Source organism: Phoenix dactylifera, chromosome 18, assembly GCF_051530095.1.
Source record: "Phoenix dactylifera cultivar Ajwa chromosome 18, Ajwa_hap1_PhDact_Kaust_v1.1, whole genome shotgun sequence".
NCBI lineage: Eukaryota > Viridiplantae > Streptophyta > Magnoliopsida > Arecales > Arecaceae > Phoenix > Phoenix dactylifera.
The window spans coordinates 1,314,323-1,330,601 of NC_143207.1; positions in this window are offsets into that span (position 1 = coordinate 1,314,323).

Below are 16,279 nucleotides of genomic sequence, written 5' to 3' on the forward strand. Positions count from 1 at the left end.
ATGTCGCAAAGTGTGGTATATAATTTAAACTTGGTCTAACTAAATTAGCAAGGGTTAGCTATATCAAATGTGGAGTGGAAAGAAGCTACCTCGACACACCTTAGAGCGTGTGATTGTCCTGCTTACATAAAGCAAATCAACCTCAATAAGTTGAAAGCATGAGGTAAACTTTGTCACCTTGTGGAATATCCTGAAGAAACAAAAGATTAGTTTTTCTATAACAAGGAGGATCATAAAATTTTCGTTAGTAGAAATGCTGCATTTGTAGAAGAGGATATCATCCTCGGTGAACATGAGCACCAAGAATTAGACTTAATGACAAAAGAGTTGACGAGCCTCAAGTTGTAAATGATGTTGTTCTCTTAAAAATCCAGTCCCATAAAGAAAATGTCTGAGAGCAAGGCAACAGCCTTAAGTGGTTAACTTATCTAGGTGAGCTTTATTCATTACTCCCAATAATGAGGATAATGCAAATCCTTGCATATATCAAGAGGCTCTCTCAGTAGTTGACTCTTCTATGAAAGGATGCCAGGGCAAGATTCGCCACCTCGGTACTGAATCTCATACTGGTACCACATTAGTGCTATGTCGATATGGTACAGTACAAAATCTTTTTGGCATACCGAGTATTAGCATGCCACTCGTACCGAGTATTGATACTGAGCTAGTATGGTACGGTACTTTCCGTATCAGCCTGAATCCATACAGTCGGATTTAGGCCGATACGGCGAACCATGAGTTAGGGAGCTAAAAATGGATTCCTTGGAGGCTAATAGCATTTCGATGTTGTAGACCCTTTCAAAAGGTAAAACTCACAAGAAGCAAGTGGATAGTCAAAAAGGGGCATGGATTGTAAGGTTAAGACCTTCAAAGCTCAATTAATAGGGAGAGGTTATACTCAAATCCAAGGTGTAGACTATGAAAAATTCTTCTAGCCAATGGCCATGATTAAGTTCACCAGGGTTACATTGGCCATTGCAGTTTACTATTATTGCATCATCCAATTGATGGATACCAATACCGCATGAACTTCTAACCTGACAAGACCCTATTCCAACACCATGTAATAAGGGATACCCCAATATAGCTTCCAAATCTTGATGCGGACAGGGTTCAATCCTTAGTCACGTAATTTAGCACCATTTCAATATACACAACATTGGAGTACACATGACATTTTTCATTTCAATATCATAATATTTTTTTGGTGTTCCGTGTTTGGCTCCTCATCAGTAGCACTTTAAAACCAATTGCATGCCAAGTCTGAAAGTGACGCGAAAGGATGAAAGAAGAAACGAATCGGATGCTGGAGTAAAAGGCCAAGCATACCTTGCAAGAGAACGATGCCCAAGGCTGGCGCGCAATACATAGGCTATTCGTCGGATACCTAGTAGCTACAATACGCTAGCATACCAGTATAAACTGCCAAGCACTTAAATGTTAACTAGAATAAAAATCTCTTTGTACTTGACGGAAGGATTCAATCTGAAAGAGGATTATTTTTTTTTGGTCCCACAAAGACAATATATATAACCACCAAAAAATTATATTCTATACAGCGTGCACCATGTGGCCTTACACGCTCCGCCCATTATAGCCGTTTGTCGGCGATCCACTAAGATCATCACTTGACGAATAAAACCACAAAAATAAACGGCTATAATTAGCAGCATGTACGCCCCATAGGATATAATTTTTCTGAAAATACTTCTGTTTATGCCTGCTTTCGTGCATATGTGAGAGAGGAGCTTGTCAACGAAGCAAGAATCACAGAACATTACAAAATTGGTTCTTCGCAGTACTGGATAAACATCAATAATTTACTTTTATAACTCATATCAAAAGATTGATGGTTACACAACTATAAGAAATTCTTTGCTCCCACAGCTAGTGATGCTTGAAGTTTGTATTTTAAGCTTTGCCAAAGTGGCTTTGACGAAAAAGCATGTAATGAGCAGATAGATTCGTTAAGCTTTATTAATTATATGTAGCTAGCTATTCAGTAGAAATTTGCAGCACCATTCCTTCCCATGGTATAAGTCCTTATTTAGCCAGCTTAATTGATTAGCCAAATTTTACTAAATAAAATTTTGTGAGTTCGAGCAGTCTGGAGTGGGTTAGATATCAGAAGCTTAATGACCTATCTGATAATCCCCTGCAGCAATGAGTGTGATTCAATGAACTATTTGATGACCCTAGCCACCATTAATGAAGGAAATCTGTGACAGGAAGCTTTACATATGAAGTTATGCTAGGATTAAGTTCACATAATCATGGCTGGATGATGCATTCAAACATCCATAGAAACCTCTTAACACTGAAGCTTTTATAGGCATCCAATCCCTTATCTCCCTTGGAGATTTAACAAAAGCCCTACCTTCGGCATAAACAGTTTGACAACTCATTATAATAGTTCAATTGGGAGGCATCTTTCAAACTTGGGCAACAAGGAGAGGAATATTTTCTTGCTCTCTTTACAGCATGCCTCACACGGTTGCAGCTACGTGCCATCAGTGTTCTTTTCCAAAAGCTTGTCTAAACTTTGGAACCTGTATGTTCTATAAAACTCGCAAACCATTAGAACACAAGATTTCGGGTTAAAGAAGCAAGAAGGTAGAGAACGAGGTCGCCTGGCTAAAGAAACTACAAGCACATGGAGGCTAATTGCTATCCAGCACAAACAAGAAGAACAAGGATGTTCTTGGTGCTGACGGTCATGGCGGTGTTCATGGCAGCTGTACGGGGGGATACGGAAGAGGTGACGGCAGCTGTAGCACCTGAAGGAGGTGGCTTTCTATGCATAAGCAAGTGCGGCACATGTCCGGCCACATGCGGACCGCCGCCGCCGCCGCCGCCGCAAACCCCTTCCAGGCATCACTCACCTCCACCACCATCCGAATCCTGTTCTTCACCACCATCCCCAAAAGCACTTGCTCCGCCACCCCCATCAACGGCCGGGCAGAGGGGGGGTCGCTCCAATCCCTATTACTACTTCTACACCTCCGAGGCAACACGCGGGCACTCTCTTTCTGGATTATTGAGATTGTTTCCAATGATACTGTTCTTTTCACTTTCCATCTTGCTTCAACGATAAATGGCCGTATATGATTGCATGGTCAAGGGTTATGTACAATGATGTTTTATATTGTTGTAATTTTCATAATGAATCCAATTTTCCATTGTATTCCTGATTTAATTATAACATGACTATGATCTGTCTTTTTCTTTAATACCGCCTCCACTTTGACTGGCAAACTTTTCTGGCTTCAGATCGCCATTGCACAATGTACGGACAGTCCTGATTTGATGGTTGCACCTCTTCAGTTAAAAACTGGAGAGAAAATCCGAGCTAAAAAACCCTTCTGTAGTCGAAAATATGTAAAACACAATTCTTACATGGAGGCTTCTTCATCATGAAATCCAGTTTCCAGCGCCCAACTTTAAGAGTTCTTTCTGTATATAAAGAAGAAAATAGGTTGAGCACTCACTCATAAAAGGATCTTATTCCACATATTATTCTGTCCATCCCTCCACCCCCGTCTCTATGTTATTTTATCCTTTCTATGTCCCATGTCTGTTTCATAACAAAATATCAAAGCAGTTTGTTAAATGGGTTAGGTTTAGGTCAGCTTCAGCTTCATCTCTGATTACGGTAGTATCCTTGGCAAGCCTGACCTATACCTGCCTACCTGACATCAGGTTGGGACTCCTTGACCTGAAACTCTTCCATGGTCGCCTCCAAACACTGGACAATCCCATGTCCATCCTCCATTATCCAACCTGGTCCGACCCATGCTAACTTAACTCCAGACACTGTAAACCTCTCCTAATTTAGCCCCCAGTTTCAGGTGAGAAATAACTTGAACTAAGAAATAGACCTAGAAGCTAAAAGAGGGTATCCTGAGCAATTACAAGAATTGGGTTCATTGATATTCCTAGTATAAAAGATGCTATCCCACATACAGTTATACTCAATTCGATGGAATTGTTTGATCTTAAAGGAGATTTTCTATAATTTCGCACATAAAGAGTTATTTCTTGGGGCGAAAGGGCAAAGAGGGATAACAAAACAACGAGCAACAAAGTGACAAATTAAGCTTAAAAGATCATAATATTGTTAACAGGGCATAAATGCATGGGAGCCAAAGAGCTTCATTCAGAATGGGATCCTGTCCGCTTGGGTTCTCATGCATGTGCAGGTTATCTTCATTTTCTCACCCAAATCGAGCAGGGCATATTTCAAGCAGATGATTATGTTTTTTTTTTCTGGGTTCAGGTTATTTTTCCTTAAGGTAACAGAGGTAATCATGGGTTCAAATTTCATCGAGGCACATTAGTATGTTCAATTTAGTACATGAAGTGCCACCAGAGGCATTCATCCAAAGACACCAAATTAAACAGAGGCTCATGCAGAAACTTGGGGCTACCATCTAGTATGGGCTAGATAAAGCATAATTCTTCCTACAAGGGAAGAAAACAGAAAGCAGCAGATGCATGCCTAAACCGGAGAACAGCTATGTAAGCTTCATCGATCTCATGTTTGCCCAACGAACAATCTAAATGAATTGTTCATCAAGACCCCTTCCAACATTAACTAGAAACATAAAATTCTACAGCTCAAAGAGAAAACATCTTTAAATGAAGTAGCATGGAATCTTCATCAACGGTTGAAAATTGCTTAAGTCCAGGCCTTAGCAGCAAACCCTTGGTAATATTGTCAACTATACCACTAAGCTAACTCTCTTAGGGTAGCATACTTGGATTAAATTATCCTGGCCTTCTTACAGTATTACCTCATGAAGTGCCCCTGACTCGGTAGAGTCCAACTACTTCAAAGAGGATGTTGTGGTTCAAATTTGGCCCGACAGTGACCACGCCGGAGGAGTCGAGGGAGCCGCCGGTCGTTGGAGGAAAAAGACGGGGGCCACCTCCTATGCAGCGGCAGCGGCGGACCTGCACAAAGCCTCACCAATGTTTCCGGTGAGGCCCCTTCGACGATCAAGTTAGAGTGGGGTAAATTTGGTCCCGCCAAAAAGTCCCTTAGAAGTTACCTGACCGGGCTATTTGTAGTCCCGGTGGAGAGCCTAGGTGGCAGAGGCATCGTCCACCCTCATCATGAGAGGAAGGTGGCTCTGAGTCGAATGGCGCACAGCTAAGACTGGCCGGTGGCGTATGGTACTGTCCATTTTTGAGAACGGTAAGGTGTTGACAGTCAGGGCGTACTACTGAAGTTGGTCGCCCCGAGCTCGATCGGGGTGAGTCGGCGAACATTGGAGGTCGATGGAGCTTTTGGCAGAGTCCAAGGTCGGGCTGATTCTGAGCCGGACCGAGGATTCATCCGATCGACGTTGGTGTTTATTGGGCCAACATTGGGCAGCCTTTTTATTGTGGGCTGGACAATCCATTTCACCCCCATCATTTGCCCCCCACTTCCGAGGTCGAGTTGCCCTTCAGCTTGGGTGAAGGAAGTAGCCGGACTATTGATCGTCCAACGCTTCAATCAAGTGCTCAAGAAGAGGTGCATACCGAGCTGGACATACTTTGGTGCATTTCATAGCTGGGAGCTCTAAGTCAGGCTTAGGTAGCCTAAGATGCCATGTTTCCCTGAGCAGAATCCGCCGTGGGAGTTTTTCGGTGTTCCACGTGTGCATTCTTTTCCAAGGGGTTGCTGGAAAGGAATGAGAAGGGGGTGACTATTAATACCCCGTTCCCTAAAGCATCCCGCCAGATGAAATGCAAAAAGCCAACCATCAATGCTTCCTTCTCCGAGGTGTCTCGCCTGATGGAATGCGAGAGGCTAGCTATCAATGTTTCGATCTCCGGAGTACCCTCCATAATAACCAGCATTTAGTGCCCCAATACAGAAAGATTTGCCGAGGCCATTTTGAGGCTCGCCATGTGGCAGACCCCGGCTCGTTTGATCGCTTAGGCTACCCGATCAGAGCCGCTGTAGTGGGTTATATAAGGCCTGAAGAGGACCCTAGGATCGTTACTTGATCCTCTCCCACTCCTGGTCCTTTTCTCTCAGTCGCCATTGCCGTGGTGTTCAAGTTTTCCTTCGGGCTCTCTGGGAACTTTTCGTCGACCTTCGCATCGGACACTACTTCCACCCCACCCCCCCACCCCCCGGCGGTCATTCTCCTTCTTTTCCTGATTGTCTTCTTTGGCGATCTTTCGAATAGGCATTTTATCCCTTCTCTCGGTCGCTCGGAGAGTCTCTTATCTTCTTCCTCTTTGTAATCTGTGACCAAGGCAATAGATTCGCCGACGAGGGCCTCGATGTTTGGTGCAGGTCCGTCCCAAGCCCAAGCCTCTTCCGATGCGGGGGAGGCCGAGCTCGAGGCGGGCCCGAGCCTATATGGGATCAGCTCGCTTATGAGTGATGAGGATCTGGGCTCGATCTGAGCCCGATTCTTCATTTCTCTGGAGTTCGTCCTCGAGCTTCCGGACCTCGGAGGGTGAGTCACCAACCCACCTAGTGATTGGGTCGGAGTGCACGTAGAGACGCTTCGAGCAAGGCTGAGGTCCCCTCTGCACGGGTTCATGGAGAATAATTATTGGCTTCCTCGCCTTTGCCTTGCATACGGTCTATCCCCCTCTGTAAACATCTTTAGGAGTTGCTTCATATTAAAAGGCAACCCCGTGGATAAAGGGTGGTGGTACTTCTTTCCTCGAGGAGGCCGCAAGCTTTTTGGGGGCATGCCTACTTCCATCCACGGATGGAAGGATGACTTTTTCTTTGTTTTCTCTGAGCGGTCGTGGGGATTTAATCCGACCTGGAGCTTTCCGCTAACTTCGGCGAATAACATGCTCCCATAGTTGTCGCAGTCCGAGCAGGAGGTCTTAGATAGTTTGCTCGGACTGAAAGAAATTCATCGGCTCCCTGACCTGCTTAGCGAGGAGGCTTTAATGAATCTTGGTCTGAGCCCAGCTTGTCCCGAGGGTAAGAGTAGTTTAGTTGCTTATTTTTTCCTCTCATGCTAGATTTCAATAAAATCTTTTGTTAGCAGACATCGCGGGGATGATCTTCAGCACCGAGACGCTGATGACCACATATAGGAAGAAGAGGGCTGCCCCCGAAGGGGTCCGACCTAAAGGGAGGCCGAAGAAAGCTAGAGTTGCCCCTGGCCTCGAGACTGAGCGGGGAAAGCTTGCCCCGATTGAGGTTGCCGCCCCTATTCAGGCCGATTTCAGTTAGGGCCCTGTAGTGGAGGTCGAGGCGCCCCGGTTGGCGGTTGGAAGGGATCCTTCTGACCAAGTAGCAGTCGCGCCTGCCGATCAAGTTCTGGAGGTTAGAGCAGTCGCCTAGTTATTTGAATCAAATCCCGAGCTGGGGAGCAGGCTCGGGGCTTCGATTCCCTCTGCGGTCCCGACATGTGCTAAGGCTATGACTTTCTCCGAGGTTTCGGCCTTAGTAGGGGTCGAGCCCATGCTTTCCAAGTTCGGTAGGGAGCAATTGCAGCATCAGCGTTGTACATCTGAGGACGACTCGGCCCTCGAGTCCGAGGACGTTGCTCACAAGCTTGTGCGCAGCATTATGCTCCTGCGCAACCGTGCTTTAATGGAAGAGAACCTCGGCGACTTTTTCCATCATGTCTACTCGGCGAGCATGCGGGTGAGCAATGCGGCCCTTCCAATCCTTATCTATTTTCTTTGCGAATGCTCAACTTTCGTTGACACTTTTTCTTTTCATGCCAGTCTCTTCATGTGGTCGACATGCTAATGTCTAGCATGCTCGCTGACCAGGAGGAGCTGAGGGTGCTCGGCCGAGGGTGGAGTGTGCTGAGCTCTAGGAGCAAGAGGCCAAGGCTTGGGCAGTAACTGCTGCGCAGCGGCAGCAGGAGAACAAGGAACGAACGGCGGCCATTCAGCGGCAGTGGCGCGAGGCCGAGGAGAAGGCTATAGTCGCCACACAGTGGCTTCGAAAGGCCAAAAAGAAGGTACGGGCTACCGAAATTCTGATGAGGAACAGGCTCGCCTAGATCCAAAATATGGAGGTCAAGCATTTTCGGGCTCGCTCATCTGCTGCAAGCCGCATCTCCGAGCTCGAAGCCGCCCTGATTAGACTACAGGGCAAAGCCAAGGAACGGGAGCTGAAGATTGGGCGGTTCGAAAATCTAGTGGAGCCGTCCGCCTGTGAGACCGTCGAGAGGTTTTGCCAGTCGGAGGAGTACCTCAACGAGCTGGCGGAAGGGGTTACTACTGCCATGATCCAGGACTTCGATAATTGTCGCCTCCAAGTCCAGCAGTTCTACCCTAGAGTCGACCTTAGCAGCCTTGAGCCAAACCTGGATGAAGCTGCTGAAGTGGTCGAGGATGCTGTGGAGGCCAGTGCCGAAGTCAGGCCAGAGATCGCCCCTGAAGTCGCCGCCAGGATGGAATCAATAGCCATTCCCGATGCCAGCGTTGAAGCTGAGGCCGCCTCCGAGGTTAGCGGAGATGCCGCTCTTGAGGTTGTGACTGGGTCGAAGGCTGCATCTGATGCCAATGTAGAAGTCGTCCATGTCGATTAACTTCCATTCTTATTTTTGTAAAGTCGGTCGTCTTGGCCTTTTATAGTCAATCCGACCTCAAGGTCAAGCACCCTTGTACTTGACGTTCGGCCTTTGTCATCAATGAAGTCTGCATTCCTTTCAGCATGTTGCACCCTTGACCAAATGTTTGAACTCGTCCCAGTCCATACCTAATTATCGAGGTCCAAATTGCATAGCTTAGGTCCAGGCCTATCTCGCACAGCAGGAGCCGCGTTTGGCATTTGCCGAAGTCCTTGGGCTCGGCATGTACCTCCATCACCCTTCACCAAAGAATTAGCTCTCTATGAATTTGAGGCTCCTCTTTATGATTTCTTTGTAATGTCGCCTTTTCTCTCTCAGAACGGCGAGCTCCCACAAGTATATATAGGGTTTAGGGACTTAAAACCCTAGGAAATACGGCTTTCCAACTTTACCCTCGAACTCCAACTTTACCCTTTCTCTCCGAAGATCTAATTGACCTGATTCTTGATGCATATGAAACCTCAACATGTCTACTTTACTCAACCAAATTTTAATTCATTTGGACTGCAATGGGGCATTCAATCTTCTTAACTCCATTCGGGATGCTAAAGATGGAAGGTTGGACCGTGGATTCGGAAGCTGGAATGGACGGACGCGGGGCCTGGGATGCAGAAGAATGCTGGGAACGCAGAAGAAAGCATCGCAGATGGCTGGTCGTGACCCAAATGGATCGCTGATGTGGCTCCCTTTCTACCGTGGATCCTCTCGGCCTGATGAATTTAGGCCCTTGGCTGCTCCCTGACCTGTGTTTCTAAGAAGGAATCCATGGACTCTTCCTTGGATTGCTAATTTGTCCCTTATTGTGTGCTACTGGCCATTGACTTGTCTCCCCATTGGTTGTGGCTTGGCCGTGAGCTAACAGTTGTTCCATGTGGCCGAACTTAGTCTTGCTGATGTGCATTTTAGCTTTGATTTAGGATCACCTACACCTAACAAAAATATAATATTAATTTAGCGATATTATCGTTATCTTGTTAGCAATAATACTAATTTAAGTGGTATGTAAATCGTATTTTTGTGCTCTCATCATAGATGTTTGTCAGTCTTGAGTAACAATAAAGTAGATTTGAGAGGGTCGGCACTGAAGGAAGCACTGTCTAGAACTTGGTGACGAGACAAACATTCTGGTAGTAGGCCGAGAAGATAGTGAAGGATATCAAACTATTGTACGAAGTGTTTCCAACCGTATATAGCGAGAGGTATCCCCAAATGGACTTCTTATATCATATGATGAAGATCGCAAAGATTCAGATCAAGGAGGTAGATTCAATGTATGCTCATGAGTACATCGACATCATTGAGTGGTGGTGGGACTACCATATGAGTAGGGACTTGCATGTAGCAAGTAAGCAAGAATATTGAAAATTAGACTGCTCTTGTACTTATATAATTTTACTAAGATAATAACAAATTCTATCTACAGCATACTACTTGAACCCAAGATTTTAGTACAATGTACCTGAAATCGATATGGATAACGAACTTCTGGTCTCTCTGCATAATGTGATTTATAAGATGGAGCCTGATCCGGAAGTCACGGCCCTATATCTAGAAGAGGTAACTTAACTTAAGTAATATATGTAAGTTAACTGGTATCTTCAATTATTAACATATTACAATACAGTTCTTTTTTATAAATCAAAATATTTAGAGAAGGCACTAACAACTTTGGATTCTCGGCAGCTGTCATAAGTATAAAAGTATAAATCTAGGTATATTACACATCATGAGAATATTTACCTAGTGATATATAGTTACTCATATGATATTTTCTTATATGTCTTCTTTTTAATATTTTTGCAGCTAAATGGTAGATTCATTTTGGTTTGTCTGTAAGAAATCTTAAGCCACTAAATATCCAGATCCTCTTCAAGATAGTTTTCTCGAGTGGCGGTGAGTACAACTAGTCCACCTTCTCTCTCATCCACAGCAAGCAGAGGAGCTGTTGGATACAGAGCACCTCAATAACCATGTATATATTCACTACAATCCAAGGTTAAGTTTGAAGTGCATTTAAAAGAAAGTGGAGCTAAAGTATATAGATCTGAATTATAGTACTTTCATTGAAGATGAGGATGATTCTATGATCAGATGGCTTATGGGCCAGTAGCAGGAGCTGGAGTTTGATGAGCAAGGATCATCTCTACGATTAGCCAGTTTTGTAGCAATGAGGCCAGTAGCAGGGTAATAGGCATAGAGGTCATTGGAGAGTCGGTCATCATATGACTCCTCAACTAAGGCATACTCTTGGAGATATGATCGAGAGATGCTTAGAGGAGGCCACTACGCCACTCGGTTAACTCGGGCAGGCTGAAAGGGGCATGAAGGATAAGCAAGCAGAGAGGGGCACGAAGGATAAGCCGGCAGCTACTCAACAAACCAAAAAAAAGAAAAGGTGCCTGGAACCCCTATGGAGTGTGTGGAGAAGGAGCCAGTTTACTTAGATTCAGAGATTAGAAGCAGCAGTTTTGGTGGTCATGGATCCATTGACCAGAAAAAAAGTGGAAGACATGAGACTATTGTTTATGAGACACAGTTATAAGGTAGTTTTTGATTCACCGATGAGTTCCAATTTATGCATGGTACATAAGATAGAGACCACGATGCACTATTTGGTAGAGCCTGCGAGGATACAATTGTATATAGTAGATGAGCTTTTCGAGGTCATTCAAGAAGACACGATGCAGCTGCAAATGGCCTCGAATGTGGAGTAGGATCAATAAACATATCAGGTTCTAAGTCGTATACTGGATCCTATTTTTCACAACTATAGACAGCCTATAATCCATACGAATACAAATATAGATATGGTGCGTCTGAGGTATCATTTTTAGGTGTCTACTATCTTACATAGCCTAGAGCATCTTACAGCTCAGATTTTGCTGCCAAGTTTTTTGGATAGGCCCCGTGATTGCCATATTATCAACCATAGGACACCTCTTAGAGTTAGAGCTTCAGCAAAAAATTCGAGAGTGCTTATAACCTAGAGCGCATTCCTTATGGAATAAACATACATGACTACAATGCCGCTTGATTAGTAAGATGGGCTAATGTGCCTTCTGACTATGTTAATGATCTAGATATCTACGACAGGCATCACTACCAGATGAGATTTTAGATATCAAGATATATATTGCACCTTAAATATATATGTAATTGATTGTATTATTTTATATTTTTTATCTCACTAGTTAATTTTAGAATATTTTATGTTGCTCCTTGTAGCATACAATATTCTACTAATCATTTTATATTTTGTATCATTTTAAAACAACAAGATGCATCAATTAGGTTAAATCGAGATTATAGAAATATCAAAAATACCAAAAAAATCAAATTATACTTAAAATCATGAAAAATGTTTAAAAAAATGATTACCAATTAATTAAACTTGAAAACTTAAAAAAAATAAGCATGCCGGTTTGGAACTAGCACACCCAAGCATGCCGTGTGTCGGTATGGTACCGAACCGATACTGTACCGACCCATCCGCTGACCGATATGGGTCACGGTACCGGTTTGGTAGACTTTGCATGCCAGTCTTTTTTAATGTGCTAGTGTAGTCTCGTGAACGCGTGCCATTTTTTGTTAATATGCCGAGGTCAACCATATTTTTCTAGGGTCGACTCTTGAAACTGCCCAAAATTAAAACCTTCTATTTTATCCAATGGACATTCAGGAGTCGGCTCGCAGTGTTCTAAGGGTCGACTCCTCCTAGTTCAGAGCTTCATAAACTTGAGTTTCACTCTTCCATATTAAGAGTTTTGGATTGATATATTCTTAGCATCTTGTGAGAATTCTAGTATACTCCAACAGATAATTAGTAAACTTTGTACTCAAATATTTTGTATCATTAAAAATAAATCTTTTAAGTCAACATCACCCCTTTATAGCCTAGCCCCAACTTCACCACCAACTTCCTCCCAAGTCCAACCACCACCCAAACCTTCTAGTCGGTCTTGCTACTATAGCAATGAAAAGTTTAATTTTCCATCATCTGATATTGCCTCCTTATTGGTTCATTATGGAACATATCATAACACCATATTCTATCCATTCTTTCCATGATCATTGCTCATAGTCATGCCCTCCTTGTCATGGTGATTGTGCACTTGCTGGTTATGGGAGCTATAGAGGAATTGCAACTAATGATGTTTGGAAACTAAAGAGTCAAAATAGGGGTATAAAGAGCTAGGGAGGAAAGAAAGGATAAGAAAGAAGAGGAGAGGAAACTGCGAGAAGGAGGTGAGAGTGGAGAGAAGGAGAGGGAAGGAAGAGAGACAGGTAGAATTGGAAAGGTCATGGTAGAGAAAGCCAAGGAGAGATTGAGAGTGATAGGAGAGGGAGTGCGGGTTGTAGGATGGAAGGTAGAGAAACAAAGAATAAGAGATGGTGGAGATATGGGAGTATGAAGGAGAGGGTGGTAATGGGGGAACTAATGGGAAGAAAAATAGAGATAAGGGGAGAGAGGCTGCAAGGGAATGGAGAGAAGAAAGGAGAGGAGAGGAGAGTGAGGGGGGCTGAAAGGATAGAGGAGAGATAGAGAGAGGGGGATGAGATAGAGAAAGAGAGGGAGAGAGGGATGAGATAGGGAAAGAGGGGGAGAGGGAGACCTAGGGGAAGGGGTAGGAAGAGAAAGGGAGAAGGCATAGGGATAAATTTGTACTTGACTTTATTATTATTGAATAATAAATTGGCATCTTTTCATTTATATTGTTTATGTGTCTATGAATCGTCAAAGAAATTAATAAGATGATGATACATATTCTCAAGAGTTGAGAATATGAGCCATGTATCATTGGTGATTAATTTCTAAATGCTCCTGATCAATGGATCATCACGAGGACGGTGATCGATCCAATCAGTGCACAGATCATTTTTCTTATGGATGGACGAGACTCGAGTCAATAGTATAGGGACACTGAAGTGATAGTGCAGGTGCTTGTTAGAGAACAAGGGTACTGAGCGTGACCAAGACAAGAAGTCACTTGGATGTCTATCCACTCGTCAGTGACTTGCTTGATGTTGCAATAGTGTGACTGGTCCTTTGACCTACAGTGCTTCGACTATTCACAGTGAGGTTATTGTAGTTTGACTGCACATATACATGGTCTCTAGTCATATGGGTCCTTGTTGTGTAGATTGGTTGCAGTAGGTTCACTGTAGGAGTAGGATATGCACTTACATGAAATCTATCGACCTTGATAGATGAGGAGAGATCCTATGTGATTTATAAGACTGAGTTCTAAGATCTTGGCCAGGGCAGAATATATAGTGGAAAAGAGTTTTCTACTCTCGAACTCAAGTCGAATAAATCTAAACATATGACAGACGACGGGGTTTGACGAGTTATCCATGACCTCCGGTCTGTAGGGATCCACGATAGAAGGACTGTTTCATATGATAACTGCTCCTAGAGGTTCATCATTCTATTCTGCTGGGTGGCGACTATATACTGCTAGGTATCACTGGTGGATGGTGAGACTCACAGGGATTATCTTGATGGTCGATAATCCCAGGTGAGTTGAGTTGAAATTATTTCAACCCATTGAAAGGAGTTTTCAATGATATTGTGATAGAGATTGCAATATATCTCACTACCAGTCAGAATAGAACCTATGGGGTCACACACATTAGAGGTATTGACCGATCCGATGGTTGAATGTGATTAGGAATCACAAATAATCAATTAGATTGATAAATGGATAATCCGCTAAGAGTTAGTGGTTGGAAGAAGGAACAATTGCAATCGGATTGTAATTTAATTTAATTAATTGGATTTAATTAATTGGACTTGATCATGAGTCCTACTTGGAGTAGGATCCTTGAAGTCCTAATTGGATTAGGATTTCAAATTAAATTAAAGTCCTACTAGGAGTAGGATTTCTTAAGTCCTAATTGTCTTAGGGCTGAAATTTGAACAAGTCCTGATTAGATTAGGATTTTTTTAAGTCCTAATTAATTTTAAATTTAATCTAATTAAATTCATAACTCCTAATTGGATTAGGATTGAAGAGTTCAATAGAGTCATGGTTCAATTAAATCCTAATTAGATTAGGATAAGGAGAAAATTGAAATGGGTTCATAAAAATCCTATTTTGAATAGGATTGAACTCATCTTTATCCCTTAAGGCATTAAAAGAGCATGGGAATTTCGGCCACTATTCAAGGTTTTTCCTCCTCATTCCAGCCGTGAGCATCCTCCTCCATCTTCCTCCTTTAAGCTGCAATCAAGAGAAGAAAAAGGAAAGCCTAGGACGCCCTCTTCCTTCTTCATCTTAGTTCAAAAAGAAGGAAAAGAAAAGGGCTGCGCAGAGGCATTCAATCTTCTTCCTTGGTTCTTCCTTCTTACTATTCCTCTCAAGCCAATCAAAGGTTGATTCAAAGGAGAGGACTTCAGCCATCAATAGCCTTCTCTGCAAGGAAGCTAGCACCCCGGGGAGATCTAAAGGCTTCGATCGACTCATTACTTCGTGTAAATACCCGTAGAGGCCGGACGCGTGTGCGGCTTCCACTGAGCCTTAATCAAATACCACGTAAATCAGATTTGCGGAGACCATCTACCCGCACAAGGTGAAAATCTGATCTTCTTAATGATTTTAAAATGGTTTAAAATAATTTAATTCTAATCTCTCTACAAACAAAAGATTTTAAAATACGTTCATGCAATGAACGGATCCCGCATATGTTTTTCCGCTGCAATCTAAAAATTATTTCGAAATTTTTATGGCATATGAGGGATGCTAACAGTGGTATCAAAGCCATGGTTATGTAGATTAAGATTAGAATTAAATTTTTCAAGGTATTTTAGATCTGAAATTTAAGGGATTATGCTTGCTGAAATTTATGTATGCAGAATTTTCAGCTTGCTGATTTTTCTGCATACTAATTTTTAGATGCTTAGATTAATGATTCTAATGCTTTGATAATGTGATTACAAATATTTAGAGTCAAATCTAGTATGATCAGCAAGTCATGAGATGGAATAATCAATTAAATTACAGATCGGAAAATAATTTTTATGCATATGATGCGTATGGTGATGATCATGGATGGACCCTTTGAATGTGTTGAAATATTCTGCAATGTTCTGTGATGCATGTAATTTTAATTTTTTAGATGCCTGCGTGCATCTTAAAATCATGTATTAGAGACCTGCATGTCTCATGAAAAACAATTGTAATTTTATTTTTATTTTTATTTAATTTTTAAAGCAATCTGGGATGTAACCTGTGATGTGTATTGCACGTCGATGGTTGATCGATATGTACATCAACAAGCTCAACATGCGCGGATCGAGATCAAGGGTTGATTGAAGATGGATCAAGGAGTTGATCACAATTGGACCTAAGGGATCAAGATCGAGTCAAGAGTTGAAGACAATCAAACCAATTGACGTGCATGTGCTTGTAAAATGACCCCATCTTGGATCCATGATCATCACCATTATATTTATTTTTGATAAATGCCTGGATGTTTAATGCTTATGTTTATGCGGGTAGATTTATATTTGCATGAGATATGAATACGCGATCGAGTGAGACCTAAATCGAAACCTCAGTTAAGGGCGAACCAACATGAGTTAGTCATATTAGATTAATTGATCTAATTGGTGTCTAGGCAAGCCTAAAAGGTGGTTACTTAATTAGGACCTTACTCTCTGAGTAAGGGGAGCCTCCCACCTGCTTACCTGACCAATTGTTCTATTACCTCTTATAAAGAAC